Below are 14,904 nucleotides of genomic sequence, written 5' to 3' on the forward strand. Positions count from 1 at the left end.
TTCAAGGATAGCATGATCACTTTGTACAAGAATTTGTACAAATAAACTATATTAAGAAGATGTGGTGAGTGCCGTGTCGATTTGCCCTATAAGATAGATAGTTGGCTAACCCCATAAAATAAAAAATAATGGGGGAGGGGAGTGATTATACAGTGATGTTAACTTAATTCTGTGGGTCAATTAGATTATAGTGATAACAAATTTATATCATTTTATTATGCTTTACTACTTCTGCTCACCTGCTTCCAACACCCTTTTTTATTTTCCTGTTGATGAACTGTGAGAGCTTTCTCTTTTTTTTTTTCGCAGGGTGAGCTGAAATTATCCTTACTTATTATTATCATTTTGCATATGACATTTTGGTCATTTTTTTTCGATATTTTTGGAGGTAACCAAAAAGACGCAATTCAGGTACTGAATTTTTGTTTTGCAGCATTCACTATGTAAGATAAATAACATTATGTTTCATTTGTTTGTACTTTTCTGGATACAGCAATATCAGTTATATTGATTCTTTATAGTTTATATTGTTTTTGTAGGTAGAAAAATAGAAAAATTGTTTTAACTTGATTTTTTAAAAATTTTCTTAAAAATGTTAAACTTTTTTCAAGTTCAGTAGTGGGACTTAAGTACTTTTTTTATTGCTTCTACAATACAGTGTATTGTCCTTTGGCTGTCATTTTAACACACCCTTCTATAGGTGGCAGGCCCGGAGATGTTCACTAGCTCTTCAGCTACTACCGTATATCAATTATTCAGCACCCTGCAATCATGTTGTGGAATGAGGCTATTGGAGGGACAGATGAAGTCCCTTAAGACTAATCACTTAGATGCCATAGTCAGCATTGAGAGCAGCATCTAAGGGCTCATTCACATCTCTATTGGGGGTTCAGTTCAGAGCCTCTGTTGCATATTCCTGTTGTAATACAGGATAAAATAGCTGGGCAGACCTATCAAGAATCAATGGGTCTGTTTGGTGCTGTTCATTTCCATTCTGTCATTTTTAGGGCTTTCTATATTCCCGCCCCCATGACAGAACAGGAAAATGGAAACCCTGACGTTGATGCTTCCTCAACTCAGCTGTTCCGCAATTATTGGTTGGGGCTGTAGCCTTACAGTGAATTTGTGTTGCATAGGGATAGCTCCCAATGTGCTGCATAGTTGCCACCTCAGATGTAGCTGCGAATCTGTGCCAAATGCATTGCAAAATCTACACATGCTGATTTTCGCATAGATTTATTTGTGGATTTACTGCGGATTTCACTCTTCGGCATCACAAGGGGTGAAATTCTGCTGTGAAAATTCGCAACAATTCTGCCTGGGAATGAGCATGTTGAAAACTTGCAAATCCTCTACATGAGGATGGGGTTCTGATAGCTCCATCCATTTGTGCTCTACTTAAACATCCACACTGCAAAAATCAGCCATATCTACACCTATCCTATAACTTTTGCCATTTGCACAGCTACACAGTTTTCAAGCATAAGCTGTAGCAACCATACTGCACATAGTAGTTAAAGATACCATAGAAAAGGGCTGCCTTATGTAGGTGTAGCCTTGCCTATAGTGTACTCCCATCAGTCCTGTCTAAGCTTGCAGGATATTGCATTGTTTCCTATAACGAGTCACATTACAAAACACTAGGGGAATGACTAGGCAGATTTCCAAAGCCAAGTGCTTTTCTGCCACTCCCTTCAGATGTCTTAAATCCCAGCACAACTGCCTTCACTATCAACAGGGAGCTGAAGAATGCAGACACAAGCAATGAAGATCCACGTAGAATACTGGTAAGCTGCTCCTCTGCTATGGTTTCTAATATTTCTAGAATGTACATGACTCCAGAAATAAAGGCTGCTGAACATTGCCCTCCCACCCATCTATGCCTCTATTCCTGACTGTCAGACATTACTAGTGATGTAATAGTTATAACTAGCACTAAGTGTGGGATGCTATGTTTACGCCAGAGCTTGTTCTGTATATTTGTATCGTTTATTTGTTTTGAATGATTCATAATAGTCTTTGCAGTAGCCCATCCGTAGAACAGTGCAGGATGGTGCTAAACCCAAGTTTACTTTTCAGAGAGTATTATGAGCAACAAAACTTTTAGTCCCTGTGCTGTGTGACGTTTGTCCCTGTGCTGTGTGATGTGAGTTGCGTCTGAGAATGTTGGACTCGACTCACATACCCCCTGTGTATGAGCCCTTAGGATGTCTGCACAAGTAGCATAAATGCTGAGGAGTTTTACAGTACAAGCTGCATGGAGGAGATTTCTAAAATCTTCACAGGCTGTAGAAATTTTCTTTAATGAATCCACAGTGTTTTTGAAAAACACTGCAGATTCTAAATCTGCAGCATGTGTATTTCTGCTGCAGATTTCTGATGTGTGAATTTAACCCTTGTAATACAAGGGTTAAACTCTGCAGCAGATCCGCTAAAAAAAATGGCCAAATACACAAATCTACACCATTTAGGTGCAGAATTGGTTTCTATGGTTTTCCGGTATTTCCGCTGTGGAAAGTCCCCATTGGATACAGCCCTTCAGAAGGTGGCCTAAAGGTAAAATTAACAGGAGTAGTCATCATTGCACGCTGACTGCAGAAAACATGTTCTACCTGCTCATTCACGTCTTGAGTATCACTGAAGTGCATATTCGGGTCATCATCATTACTGGGTTACACTCGGAGTTTGTTTGCTGAGCTCCATCCCAAAGCAGGGTTGAAGGCAGATTACAAATGTAGCAGCATCCAGTTTCCAAATCTACATTGCTAAACTCGATATAGGGACTGCAAAGATGTACCAGTCGAGTAAATAAGTTGTTTTTATAAAAGCACATAGAGGTTAAAGGGGTTGTCCAAATATAAAAAAGTTCCTTTTTTTTTAAATGGCCAGGCATGCTATAAAATAACAGAAGAAGCAATACTTACCTTTCTTCTCTCCTCAGAATGCAGCAGAGTGGCTCCAGTGAATCTACCTGCTGTTGGCCGCTGTACGATCCTCAAAATAAACGTTCTCGGACCTTTCCTATACATCTTTCAGGCCCTCCCAATAAAAGTACCCAACAAATATTTTCAATTAGTGAACTCAGCATTTACACATTATATCTGGGGAAACAAATCACTACGTCAAAGTCGCTCATGATCCCCAAAAACAGAGGTGGTGTAGGTCTCCTAGACAATCAAAAATATTAAAAGGGCAACCCTCCTTCAAGAATACTAGATTGGTGTTGTCATGCTGATCTCAAGTTGTGGGTCCATCTGGAGCAAGATATTACTAAGACCCCCTGAACCTATTGCCCTGGCTCCCAGGAACCGTACCGCATGCTCTGTCAGGTCACCCTATGATAGGACCAACCCTTCATACCTGCAGGCATCTTTTCGGCCAGATAAATATATCCCCTTCCCCATTATTTGTACTTGGGAACACACAATTTCCAATAGGGTTAGAGAAGGGACCCTTTCTCTCATGGAGACTAGCCAGCAGATGTAGGTCCACACATTTCTTGGCAGGAACCAGGTGGCTATCATTGGCCGAACTCCAGGACATAGCAGACCCATTGCCTCTGGATTTTTGGGCTCTGCGCGGCTTTCTCATTTCCTAGCTGCGATTCCCCCACCCCTAGACTTTACCAGGGAACTAACCCACTTTGAGTCTGTATGCATGGATACACAATCAGAGCTCCATTAGCATAATACCACTAATCCCCTCTCCACATAGCCACAAATGGAGATATTTATCGACGCAACTATGTGCAATACCTCATGATTTATGGATTATATTTTTGAAACATATAATTTTTATGATGTTCAAAATGTTTTTTTTAAAACCAAAAGAAAGAATTTATGAAAGTTAAAAAAAAAAAACTGACGCTGTCAAAACTGACTGAAAGTCAGGTGACCGCTGCAGCGAATCAAAGGCTGAAGCGTCCCATTCCGAACTCCTGGCATCATTGTTCCCAGGATGTTAAGCACTGATGCCAGGAGAACGGTCATGGCTGTGGCAGTCACCTGAATTCCTGCCAGCACTGACAGCGGGAGATTCACCAAAATAGTTCTGCTGCTTTCCATGTGAGAAGGGAGATAAGTATTGTTTTTTTTGCTATTTTATAGCATGCCCCGTGATTTAAAAAAATCTTTTTATACTTGTAAAACCCTTTTAAAAGCTCAGTATTATGTTCAATGTGGTTGGTCCATGCTCAATGCATTTATCCTTGCATCTGCTGGAGCATGAGCATTCTGCACTCCAGCACGTTACACTCACGGGTTAGGCCTTATTCACATAGGCGAGTTTCAGTCAGGATAGACTGCAATTTAATTTTCTGTGTTTGCTTATTTTAAAACGAACAATTGGGCTGCTTTCACTTCACTCAGTTGTTAAACTTGCTCATGTGAATAGACCCTTGGGGGATAACTGCACTGTCTTTAGATACATACGAAGTTCCAAAGTGTTTTTTAGCCTGATTGCAGGTCTCCGAACCTAAACTCGGAGCACCATACATGCATATGGCCTAGGTACACTTTGGAACTCTGTACATGAAACGGGCTAAAGACAGTTAGCCCCTCAGGATGCATTTACACGGGCAAGCGTGATATAGGTCCGAGTAACTCGCGCAATATCCTGCTAGTAAAACTGCCGTTCTGTATGTGAGCACGATGTGTTCTTGTTTAAGAAAACTCATTTTTTTGCATCGATGCACTTGCGATTTTAATGCTTGTGAAGTGTTTTTATGGTAAAAATTGCATCGCACTCCCATGCAAATCTCATTTTTATTTATTTTGTTTTAAAGATCCCATAGGGAATAAGGGGCGATTCCTTATAATAATGGGACATGCATTATTTTCTTCTCAATTACACAGCACCGCTGAAAGCAAAAAAAAAATCACTCATGTAAATAAAGTCCATACACGAGAGTATCCAGCAGCATACAAGATGCAAACTCATCCCATCAGGGACCATATTATTCTTCACCAGACAAAGACTCCACTTGTGGGGTCGAAACATTGCTGCAGGTCTGGTGAAGAACAAAGTGGTCCTTGATGGGATGGGGTTGCCCCCTGTATGCTGGCGGATACTCTTCTTGTGTATGGACTATGATTAAGGATTGGAATCAGAACCTTCATCTGGCGTGCATTATTAACCGCTCTACCATATCTGGTTGTTGGTGAGTGCTGCTGGCAGTGCTGCTTCTCTGTCTTAAGGCCCATTTACATTCGACGAGTGTCAGGCAAACGATGCTCGACACTCGTCCCTGTATCCCCGCGCTCCTGGACGGGAGCTAGCACAGCTGGTTCGCACACGGCGCAGCCAGCAGGGGGGCAGGGCAGTTCAGGAGATTTCTCTCCTCTCGCTCCCCCGCCCTCCTCCATTGAGATACACAGGTGCCGTTCGCTATTGAACGGCGGCTGTTTAATGTGCACGATGAGCGATAATCGTCATCACTCATCTTTTGTGCTGCTAAAAGATGTGATGACTATCATCTAGAGATGAGCAAACGTGCTTGGCCACGCCCCTTTTTCGCCCGAATACCGCGATTTTCGAGTACTTCCGTACTCGGGCGAAAAAATTCGGGGGTCGCCGTGGCGGCGCGGGGGGTTGCAGCGGGGAGTGGGGGGGGAGAGGGAGAGAGAGAGGGCTCCCCCCTGTTCCCCGCTGCTACCCCCCACGCCGCCACGCCTCTCCCCGCCCCCCGGCGCACCCGAGTACTTTTCACCCGAGTAGTGAAGTACTCGGAAATCGCGGTATTCGGGCGAAAAAGGGGCGGGGCCGAGCACGTTCGCTCATCTCTACTATCATCGCTCATCGTGCATTTTAAACAGCCGCCATTCAATAGCTAACAACGCTTGTGTATCTCAATGGAGGGGGGCGGGGGAGCGAGAGAAGAGAAATCTCCTGAACTGCCCTGCCCCCCTGCTGGCTGCGCCGTGTGCGAACCAGCTGTGCTAGCTCCCGTCCAGGAGCGCGGGGATACAGGGACGAGTGTCGGGCATCGTTTGCCCGACACTCGCCCAATGTAAATGGACCTTTACTTATGTGAATAAACACAATGAAATCAATATATTATTTCTATCGGATGGAACTTGAGTGTAAAATTCGTCCGTGTTAATGCACTCTTAGGCATAAATATGAAGCCTATTCCTTTGAATGGGGTCATACATATGAGTGATTTTTTTTAAAAAGAATTTTCCCCGCATCGCACCGCGATACGGGAGACAAATCTTGGCACGTCCTAACTTTGGGCCCGCCCTTGCATTACCCATTACTTTCAATGGGGCCGGCGGCAGCATCGCACCGCATGCTAGGTGTATGCAAGTGTGATGCAACCTCTCCCCTTTAAAAAAAAGTGGGAGACACTCCGCGATCTTTCGCAATACATTAGGATCGCTACTTCCCCAAAGTGATGTGAGGCAGTTTTGATATAAAAACACCTCACATCTGTAGGGAAATCACATGTTGGTGAGCGTGATATCGGACTGCGAATCACGGCCTGATACTGCACTCGCCCGTGTGAAATTAGCCTTACTCTGGGCGTAACCTAAGCATGTAATGATGAATATGGGAATTAAGGCTAATTGGTTAATTTTCTTCCATGTTGCTTTGTAGTGGAAGGTGAGGGTACGAGTCCCGTTATCGGGAGCTTGCCTCTGAAATCAAGGAGCATGTACCTGATGCGGAGATCATTGGTGATGTAGGAAGAACTGGTGAGTGTTCCATATTTCTATAAAACGAAAAAAGTTTGGTACGGTGTTAGCCAGTAGAACAAAGTGTGATTGTTCTCATTAAAAGAAACCACGTAATCTTGTAGATATGATAGCTTTTAATGGCTAACAGAATCTTAGAGGGAGGTTTCTACATCAAGGAGATTATGAGATATGAGATATCCAGAGCAAAGGTAACATGTTGGCCTGGTATTGACTCCCTAACATCAATTTAGAGATTATAAATAGGGATGAGTGAGTATACTCGCTAAAGCACTACTCGCTCGAGTAATGTGCTTTAGCCGAGTATCTCCCTGCTCGTCCCTGAAGATTCGGGGGCCGCCGCGGGGTGGGGAGAGCGGGGAGGAACGGAGGGGAGATCTCTCTCTCCCTCTCTCCCGCCCGCTCTTCCCTGCTCCCCGCCGCAACTCACCTGTCAGCCGCGGCGGCTCCCGAATCTTCAGGGACGAGCAGGGAGATACTCGGCTAAAACACATTACTCGAGCGAGTAGTGCTTTAGCGAGTATACTCGCTCATCCCTAATTATAAACTTTCACATTTCTTGTCACAGAATTAATTAATTACTATTATGTTATGGGCAAGTCTCATCTGCAAATTGTGTTTTCTTTTCATGCGATCTGTGGATCCATATTGAAAAAATCTGATAGACTGAAAACACTGTTGTGTGCCTTTTGTCAGTGTGAAGCACAAAGCCTGTCTGATGATGAACACTTGGTGTCAGGACCTTGTATCCACTGACACCAGCTCCTGATAGGACCTTGTGATCAAGATCCTGCTACAAATTTCTAAAGTTACTAAGCAGTTGATGTCAACGACGATGCACCCCTTCTTTTTCATCTTTGTGTCTGGAACCCTGAAAGCTGAACATGCTGTTCTACCCTAATGGTGGCTTTGGGAGCAGCTATTGAGATGGATGAGGTGGTACACACCAGTGCTCACAACGCTGTTATATTTACATCCAAGACACCAAATGGGGCATATTTAATGTGAAGTGTCTGGACTGTTGAGTGAACATTTTGCTCAATTATTTAAGATGGCAATATTGGTATTTGTATAAATAATCATTTATTTATTGCAGGAAGCTTTGAAGTTAAAGTCAATGATGAGTTGATCTTCTCTAAACTTGATTGTGGAGGATTTCCTTATCCAGAAGATGTAAGTTTTGAAATTTTGTTTGCCGTTAAATTAGTCAATAGTGGAAGTCTTTGTATATGAAAGCAGTTACAAGTAACTAAGGATATAATTACACAAGTGTGTGTGCTCATGCCAAACTTCAGACAGAATAGGTAGAGAACCCAGCTGTATATATCTGCCTCAAATGTCTAAATTGATAGCAAACATATTTCTGTACTTTGGAAGACCTAACATTAAATCCTAGAATCCCTCCACAGTATTTTGTGGGATTAAATACTCATATGAATAGAACCTAGGGCGATAAAGTTGACAGCTGAAAAGTGTAGAAATAAGACATTTATGGTTTGAAAATTTGTTGTCAACACAATCATAGGGTGTTATCATTGTTGGCTAGCATGTGCAAGCCTGAGGTTGGCTTATATATTGTAAATGTCAATGAGTGGTACTTAAATTTACCAAGACCACCCACAAGGGCAATGGATTTTATGCATACACTCAATTTAGATCAATGTTAAATAGCAAGACTTTGAAGAGTAAATAAAATGAATAAACCAGCAAACCAGTTCCATTTTAGCCTGATAAAGGATCGATAGAAGACCCGAAAGCTTGCTGTAACTTCATGCATTTTTGTTAGCCATTAAAAGGTATCATATCTACAAGATTACTTGGTTTCTCTCACTGAGAATAATCACACAGTGAAATGAATGGAGGAGCAGCTGCACATGCTCAGCCAATGACCCATTCATTCTGATGTCACTCTGGGCAGGGAAGTGACCCCACAGTGACAGGCAGACGGAGATATGGGACCTCCATTCTTGAGTCTCGAGATTGGTGGGGGTCTCAGTGTTGAGATCCCCAACTGATCAGGAAGTTATCGCCTATCCTGTCAATACGGAATAACTCGTGATCCTGGAACAACCCCATTAATGTATTGTGCAACTTGAAGGTTGCATGGAGAACTGAAGCATGCTGCATTACTAATACCTCTTGCATCTTTGTATAACTAGATCATAGAAGCGCTGAAGAAGATGAAAGACGGGAAACAAGCTGAAAAGATCACCAATAGCCGGAGGAGCTGCAACATACAATAAAGGAGGGAAGAGTTGAGGACAGACTGGTCTACAGATAAGAGCAGATTCTGCTAATGACTGGTTTCATCCAAAAGTCGAGGAAATCACGAGCAATCTTAGAATCTGGTCTTAAAGCCTGCAACCCAGCTGGACCTTGCTCTGCATTCAATAAATGTTGTAAACCTGCCTGATGTGTGACCTGTACGTGTTACTTCCTGTCCGATCATAAAAATCTCAGTCTGATGGTGTTAAACAAATTCCAAATAACTAAATATTGCTACGGTGTGGGGAAAAATAATCGGCCTTGTTATAACTATATAATCCATAATATTTTAAGAAGATGCAACTCCTTTGTTTTATTGCATAATCTATTCATTTAAAACATTGAGCAGTTATGTATAAGAAGGTTACCTCAGCTGACACGCATTTTATGAAACTCACCGCCATTGAAATATAATTTTATGACACGGCACAAATTGTGACCCATCCAATTAGAGTTCTCACGAAATTGGATGTACTTGGTTCCCTCATTTTGCTGCTATTGCAATCATTGCAGTCTATGTCTAGGTGCACATAGAGTTATCTACTGTTCAGGTAATTCCATGTCCATGTACAGCACATGGCCCCATTAGAGCCTATTGGGCTATGCACATGGATCTGATGGACTGTGTGAAAAAACTCATGTCCAATTTCTGTCCATTGTATGGATGAAAAATAAGACGTGTCAATGTGCTGCCTGCAGTGTATTCCACTCCCCTACACACTCTATAGCAACAAGCAGATATTTGTAGCATTTGCCCACAGTTATCTTCGGTACATAGTTGGCTTAAAGGGGTTGTCCACTTTTTACAGTTTTTTAAAATTTGGTTATAGGAAATCATCTAATATACATGCATTTAAAATTCTGCACACATACTTTCCTTATATCACTGTAGGGCCCCTGTTTGAACAGTAGAATGTATTGTCCATGTACTGGTCTGTCCCTAGTATTAGATGTCAGTTATGTAAACCACCAAACATGTCATATGACTCCTGGTATTCAAGTGAATAGTACAAAGTGATTCTCTCATTAGGAAACTTTCCTCAATAGCTTTTAATTTTTGTATGGTTCCCTATTAAAAAGCAGATTTATCAAAACTGTCTGGGAAAAAAAAAAGTTTGCACCACCTACGACCAAGATTGTCATGTCACTGATGTTATGTGTTCCGCATGGCTCAATATGAGATATTGGCTTCGGGAAAAAAAAATCAGAGAGAAATCCAATGTCTTGACCTGCTCCTCATACATACTATCCAGGCATTAGTTATGGTGTTGATTAAGCCATACACATTAAGCTAATACACTCTACAGAAATTGCCTATACTAAAGTGTTAAATGAGCTCCTGACCGCTAAATGTAATGGCAACTACCGTTTATTGATTCCTCTGGGTCTCTCTGTGGCATTTTTCACTGTAGAGGACCAACTCCTCCTCAGTAGACACCACTTTATTGGCCTTAAGGATACTTCTCACTCTGAAATGATTCTGTGCGCTCTATGGTGAAACTCAACTACAATACCACAGGCAGGGTTGCCAACTTGAATTTTATTTTTCCTGGGCAACTTATCCAAAATTCACAGACATTCAAGAATTTTTACAGACCTATTGGAAAACCGTAATGAATAATAACAGATTATAAGTAATATATGTTTATAGATCTGGAAATTATATAGATTCATTAATAACGATTACTATGAGCTGTAAAATGATGATACTTACAGTCATAATAACTGTCTCAATTACCACCAGCCTGAAAACATTCTCACGGATACTAGACAAAAGTGCCTATTATTACAGACTGATAGAGATGAGCGAGCGTACTCGGGCGAAAAGATTCGGGGGGCGCCGTGGGTGAGTGGGGGGTTGCAGCGGGGAGTGGGGGGGAGAGGGGGAGAGAGAGAGGGCTCCCCCCTGTTCCCCGCTGCTACCCCCCGCTCCGCCACGCCGCCCCCCGAATCTTTTTACCCAAGTATGGAAGTACTCGAAAATCGCGGTGCTCGATCGAGTAATGACTCTAAACGAGTAGGTTCGCTCATCTCTACAAACTGTCCAAGATTTTGGGGATGGTTGGCAACCCTGACCACAGGGCTACAAAAGAGCCAAATAGCGTACAGACAAACTTCACTAGGAAATCACATATAAATACCGCAACATACAAAGATATTCATATTCATCATACAAAAATATGGGGACTCACCATTAGACTTTAAGGAGGAGAGGATAAAATATACTAGTGGATTCCGCTTGTCTGAAAACACCCCTACAGAACTGAATTGTGTGCAGCAGAGGTCACTGATATTGTGATGGATTTCACAGAAATAATAAAAGCTGGAGTTCTTTTTAACAGCTGAGAGCACAACTCATGCAGTCAATATAAACTAAAAAGACAGACTAGACCAGTGTTTCCCATCTCCAGTCCTCACGGACCCCCAGCAGGTCATGTTTTCAGGATTTCCACAGTATTGCACAGGTGATGTAATTATTGTCGGAGCCTCAGACATTGCCACGGGTGTTCTCTCTATCTTGAAAACATAGACTCTTGGGGTTCGTGAGGGTTGGAGTTTGGGAAACACTGGACTAGACTGCTTGTTCAGTGTAGTCCAGTGTATCTTTTTCTGGCTCTACTGCTCTTTTTTGCCTTACTGTTGGGGTTCCTCAGGGTTCAGTTCTAGGTACTTTCCCCTCTTTCGTATTGTGAGGGTATATATATATATTGCCATATGTTCTTTATACTTTTATACCTATATGCAAGTTTTATTCAATTCCAAATGAGAAAAAACTTATATGTCGCCTTACATCAGATATTCCAAGAGGCCTTGCCAGGCGAAGACAAAAACGTATCTTGAACAAAATGTATCTTAAACACAGCAAAGAAGAACCAGACATGAAGGCCGCATGTACTTGGCCGTTTTCCCAGAAGCGCTGGAACAAGATATCAAGATGTTCAACCATGTACATAATTTTCACTGTCAGGCCGGAAATCCGGACTGCCCATATATGGTTATAAGCCCATCACCCCTTGATGGGGATGGGACAAAGGGTATAAGATCTCATGTAATCTGTAATAAAGCACGTCGGCAAAGCGCAGCCATGTCCCGTGTGAGGAATGATACCAGACCTCTGTGTGGTGTTTTTTTCTTTACCGCCGGCAACGGGGCAAGTGGGGTGGGCCCGATTGGTGCTGTACTTAGAATTTCTACCTGACAAATGGCGCAACCAACTGGGGCGACAAAGCCAGAGCCTGCAACGCATTCCACCCGGATCCACGCCACTGAGAAGCCGTCCTGCTGCAAACCGAGCCTGATCAACTCACTTAGAACTCCAGGTAAGGCCAGCATATATTTATGTTGTGTTTTACACTGCGAAGTCTTGCAGCAGGACTAACTATCTGTGGTTTGTGACCGGACGGGTTGGGTTAAGAGTTCTACACGGTAACTCGTGTGGGCTCCGGGTTTGCCGTCATGGACCACTGACCGTGATATGCGCACCAATCGGTCACCCGGGAACTAGTCTGTAGTCTATTTGTTGTTGAAGTCCGTAGTGTTTTAGCGATAGTGGAGATTGTTTGATTGTTTGTTGTATCTGCAGAAGTTTTTTTTTTCTCTTTCTTTTCATTTAGTCTCACAAGAGAAGGGACCCTCAGTTTAGTTTAGTTAGTTGTTAATGGTTTAGCAGAGAGGGATGCATTTTGTGAGACAGGCTTCATAAGAGAAGGGACTCTCGGTTGTTTTGCCTTATATATGGGGCTAACGATTTGATTTCAGAGAGATGCATTTTATGGGGCTGGTTCCATAAGGAGAAGGGACCCTCGGTTGTCTTGCCGGTATATAAGGGGCTGACAATTTGAAAATTAAGAGGGATGCATTCTGTGGAGCGTGTTATTATTATTATTGTTGTTGTTGTAATATGCGTAAGATCTTATTAATGAAGACAGAGCCCCTCAAGGGCTGCCGCCGTGTGGATGAATTTGTAGAATGTAAGAAAACTCTAATGAAAATGTGTGACACCGACCCGCACGGCAGATTACAAAATAGTGTCTGGGAGGGAGGTCTTTAGGACCCAGAGGTGCCTTGGAAGATCAAGGTTTGCTAGACAGTGCTGGAGGAGGAGGAGAGAGAGAGAGACAGTCAGAGAAACTATGTACACATTATTTGTTTAAGAAAGTATCCGTAAGTGAAATGTTGAAAAGTACAGTAAGTGATCAAGAGGGCGTCAGGAGAGTGTCTATTGAAGGTTATATTGGCAGTTAGGTAAGGGAGAGAAGTATGAGAAACAGGCAAGTCGATAAGAAAGTTACAATGCATGTGATTTGTTGGCAAAGAAAGAAGAAAATGTGTATAATACAAGATAGATAATAGATATGGATATATATGTGTATATATGTCTATACTGTATGTGCAAATAGTTAACTGAGCTTGCTTTTAGGGGAGAAAGATTGTTGACATGTAGCTGCAAGCTTGTGTTCAGTCTGTCTAGTTTTCAAGGTCGGAAGATAACAGCGAGAGAGAAAATGCAATAACAACCTTGGTTAATATCTTTGCTTGCTTACAATGAATTGAAATGAATTTAATTAATTATACCGTCTTAGTAGGCAGGAAACCTAGCATTCTAAGTTATATTCTTACTTATACAGGGGTTGAAAATTAATGTTGCAAGGTCAGGCAATAGTTTACGCTAAAGCAATTCAGTCTATGTTTCATATTCGTAGAGAGATAAGAGATGTTTTAAAAAGGTGGGGGCTTTCAGAATTCACTCCAAATTCAGGGTCACAGATTCTAAAATACTTCAGCGTTTAATACAGCATATAATAGCTTCAGTAGATAAGAAATATAGAATATTTCAGTCACTCAGCAAACTTTTTCACATAATTTGTCAAAGATAGCGCTCATTCACAATCTCATCTCAATAGAATCATGTACTTTATAAAATTAAAAGTACTCACCTCAATGTTTTTCAACTGATGTATGTATGTTTGCCAAACTTTTTTTGTCTGTGCATCTGCATGTACTGGGACACCTCCAAGGGGGTGACGGAGCAGACTTGAGAGCATGGATGGATGAGAGTTGGTGAACCGTGTTCGGGCTGTGTGGAATGTGTGATGCAGGTAATGACTGGGGATAAAAGTCCTCCCCATGCATGGGACTTTGCTTGGTTGAGATGTGGACGTGTGGACTGTTATGCTGAAATGGAGTTGGGAAGAAAGTCGCAAGGAGCCAATATCGAAGGGGTGGAGCTAGATGATGTAATAGTACGTAGTAATGTTTCATCCCTCTTCTCCACAAGGGAGGGGTGAGGATTTTGAGCAGCTAGTAAAAGTTTTTTGTTTTGTTTTTTCTCCTGTCTCAGATTTTGATAAGACATTGCATGCAGGATCAGACTAATAATGAATTCACTTAAAGGGATCTCACATTTCCAATATTAGTAGATGTTTTGTAGGTTATTCTGCCCCGATGTAACTCATGTCTGTTATTGGTGCTAACATCTTACAGGCCTTATCTGCATCCATCAAATCTTTTTACAATGTTATACTACCTTAAACCGGGTACTATTGTTCCAATTGAGTACCCTGGTTTAAAGGGGGGGAGGAGAAGGCATAGGTGATCTAGGTATTGCAAGTCAGCCATTTTTAAATTCAGCCATTTTTAAATTTTTTGCAAGCCATTTTTTAATTTTTTAATTTTTTTGCAACAAGGTTCTAATCTTTTTCAAATAGAATATCAGCCTGATTGTCTAGCAGTGATGCAACAAGAAAATTTAAGTTTTAAAAAAGTTACTGAAAGACCTTGTTAATAATGCATATTTTGAGTTGTTTTTTATAGATGGTACCCAGGGTGATTGACGACTCCACACTGGATATGCAGTGGTTACACAACAAGATGTCCTAAAAGCAGAATGCCTCCGCATGTCGCAGTACAAGAAGCGGAACTAAAAGCCCTCGCTGAGGCGTGT

The 14,904-nt window shown here is 41.9% G+C and overlaps 1 pseudogene; it reads left to right on the plus strand.

Moving 5' to 3' along the window:
- Window positions 1-1,629: 1,629 nt before the first annotated feature.
- On the plus strand, window positions 1,630-9,103 carry LOC136612358 (migration and invasion enhancer 1-like; annotated as a pseudogene).
- The last annotated feature ends 5,801 nt before the right edge of the window (window positions 9,104-14,904 follow it).

Source organism: Eleutherodactylus coqui, chromosome 2 (genome assembly GCF_035609145.1).
Source record: "Eleutherodactylus coqui strain aEleCoq1 chromosome 2, aEleCoq1.hap1, whole genome shotgun sequence".
NCBI lineage: Eukaryota > Metazoa > Chordata > Amphibia > Anura > Eleutherodactylidae > Eleutherodactylus > Eleutherodactylus coqui.